Source organism: Scyliorhinus canicula, chromosome 1 (genome assembly GCF_902713615.1).
Source record: "Scyliorhinus canicula chromosome 1, sScyCan1.1, whole genome shotgun sequence".
NCBI classification, from domain to species: Eukaryota; Metazoa; Chordata; class Chondrichthyes; order Carcharhiniformes; family Scyliorhinidae; genus Scyliorhinus; species Scyliorhinus canicula.
In genome coordinates, this window is record NC_052146.1 from 31,179,643 (window position 1) to 31,182,579 (window position 2,937).

Here is a 2,937-nt window from a genome sequence, read left to right on the forward strand (position 1 = left end):
TTGTGACAAGTGCGTTAAAGTGTTTTTTTTTACCTAAAGACATTCAATTACTTTGTAAAGGAGCCAGTCTTTGGACCAGAGGAGCCTCTGTGCTGCCCAATCTGCTCTTTTGACAGGCAAGTGCTGTAACCCCACATTTGCACGTGTTTTGACTGGCTGCATGTGGGCAATTCTATTGGCAACTCCCAGCTGTGAATGCCAGGAGAATCACCAGTACTTATTTAGATCTGAAAGCTTTCCTTTAAGAGACAAGTTTTATTTTCTCTTTCTTCCTCTCCCTTCTCAAGGGACTGAATCTCATCATTTGTCAGGGTGCAGTTCTGCAGGGATTGCGTGTCCTCCACTCACTCATCCAGGAACACACACAAAGACACGCACACACAGATACACACCTTGCGTCCTGTTGCTTCACAGCGCCAGGGTCCCAGGTTTAATTCCCGGCTTGGGTCACTGTCTGTGCGGAGTCTGCACATTCTCCCCGTGTCTACATGGGTTTCCTCCGGGTGCTCCGGTTTCCTCCCACAAGTCCCGAAAAACATGCTGTTAGGTGAATTGGACATTGTGAATTCTCCCTCTGTGTACGCGAATAGGCGCCGGAATGTGGCGGCAAGGGACTTTTCACAGTAACTTCATTGCAATGCTAATGTAAGCCGACTTGTGACAATAAAGATTATTATATTATTATTATAATCAGGATTTCCCAGAGGTTCATAGAATGTGGAATGCATAAACATGCTATTCAGCCCAATTGCTCCAGCACCCAACGTCATTAAACACGGAAAATATATCCTTCTATTTCTTTCTCCCTCATTGCATCTCTAGCTTCCCCTTATATGTGCCTAGGCCATTTGCCCCATCTTTTGTCATTACAAGTTCCTCAATATAAATTCCTGACAGTTAGTCTTAGGCAGCTAGCTGCAATACCACTGCAGCGCTGTTCCTGGAGTCATTGGAGAGCCGCCAGTGAATTAGATTAGCCGGTTGTTTCCAAGGCGGGACTTCCTCCCAGTAACGAGTGGAAGTCTCTTTCCACAGGTAGCAGCAGCTCCATAATGTCTTGTCCACCAGCCCTGCAGTAGCTCATCTAGCAGATGTCCAATGCTTTATCCAGCGTCCTCCTGTATCTCATCCAGCAGCCCTGCTGACTCTCTTACTGAGTTCCGATCTGGGAAGAGCGATGTGCAGGGGAGGTGGATTGGCCACGCTAAATTGCTCCTTAATTGGAAAAATTAATGAAAAAGAAAAAAAGAAAATTAGAAAAAAAGATTTGGGAAGAGCAAAAACAAATTAAATGCTTCTTTCTTTTTGTGGTGAACAGAATCTCAGCTGTATTAATAAAGCTGCCCCAGGTCACCACTCTTAAACAGGTCAAAAAAAGATTTATTGAATGCAAAGAAGAGATTTTCTTTTCACACAAAGTGGTCTGGAATGCACTGTCTAGAAGCAGATTCAGTAGGAACTGTTGTATATTTTATACCTCAGATATGCGCAGTGATGGCACTGGGTACTATGTGTGCAACAGGTTTAATTCACAGTGCGTGAAAATGTCTACTCCATGCTTCTACCTCTAGCTTCCAGCTCTTTCTGCAGCTTTGTTTACTTCTCTCTGAGTCCACATCCAAGCTTAACTAATCAAGGACAGTGAGCATCAATAGCAAAAAACTCACGTAAGCAAGCACAGAACACCGGAGGCACGGTGGCACAGTGGTTGGCACTGTTCCCTCACAGCTCCAGGGACCTGTGTTTAATTCCATTCTCCCCATGTGTGCGTGGGTTTCCTCCAGGTGCTCCGGTTTCCTCCCACAGTCCAAAGAGGTGCAGGTTAGGTGGATTGGCCATGATAAATTGCCCCTTAATGTCCAAAAGGTTAGATGGGATTACTGGGTTATGGGAATAGGGAGAAAGTGTGGGCTTAATTAGGGTTCTCTTTCCAAGGGCTGGTGCAGACTCGATGGGCTGAATGGCCTCCTTCCGCACCGTAAATTCTATGATTCTAACTATTCTCTGGTTAAAGAGGTTTCTCTTGAATTCCTTATTGGATTTATCGGTGATCGAGTTATATTTCTGATCCTGCGTCCTGAAATGAAATAAAAATGAAAATCGCTTATTGTCACAAGTAGGCTTCAAGTGAAGTTACTGTGAAAAGCCCCTAGTCGCCACATCCCGGCGCCTGTTCGGGGAGGCTGGTACGGGAATTGAACTGTGCTGCTGGCCTGCCTTGGTCTGCTTTCAAAGCCAGCGATTTAGCCCTGTGCTAAACCAGCCCCTGGATTCTCCCACAAGTGGAAGCTTCCTTCATATGTTTACTCCATCAATTCGGTTCATAATTTTAAAGACCTTGATTGGGTCAGCCCTCCACCTTCTCTTTTCTAGTAAAAGGAGACCTAGCCTGTTCAGTCTGCCGACTGGGAACCCGATAGTGTCACATCTGCTGCCCTAGCTGAGTTCAGCTAATTCGGTGCAGGCTGGAAATTGAACCGGGCTAACATCTGGTTTGGGTGTCTCACCTGGTGGGACGTTTACCTCCCGAGCCATTCCGGAAAGGGGAAGTATTTGTTTTCTTTCTGGGGATAGGTCTTTAGATTCATGTCGCTGCTGCCTCCACTTAACTGAGCCTTCAGCGAGCTGCTGGAGGTTTCAAATAACGCTCTCCCTCTAACCTCACCGCACAAAAATGTGAAGTATTTTTTGTTCCAGTTTCTGATGGGGTAGAAACAAAAAACTGTGCGCAGAGAAAAAAGGCACGACACTTCGAAATCCAAAATACAAACGACACTCCCCCATCCTGCCTATGCTAGGTACGCTGACATGGACGCACAGGGAGCACTCGAGCGGCTCCTGAATTTCTCCAAACACTGTGATTGATCTGTAACTGTCCCTACAATCCACTTCGTCCGGCACTGCAGCAGCTGTGGTACAGAGCACGTTGCACTGAAA

At 46.2% G+C, this 2,937-nt stretch overlaps 1 long non-coding RNA gene across 1 annotated transcript; it reads right to left on the reverse strand.

Annotated features, from left to right (window-relative positions):
• Positions 1-655: 655 nt before the first annotated feature.
• LOC119977258 lies at positions 656-2,626 on the reverse strand. The gene is made up of 2 exons (XR_005463143.1): positions 2,508-2,626; positions 656-1,215 (listed from the first exon to the last, which is right to left on the reverse strand). It is a non-coding gene; the product is annotated as an uncharacterized LOC119977258 (long non-coding RNA).
• Positions 2,627-2,937: the final 311 nt, after the last annotated feature.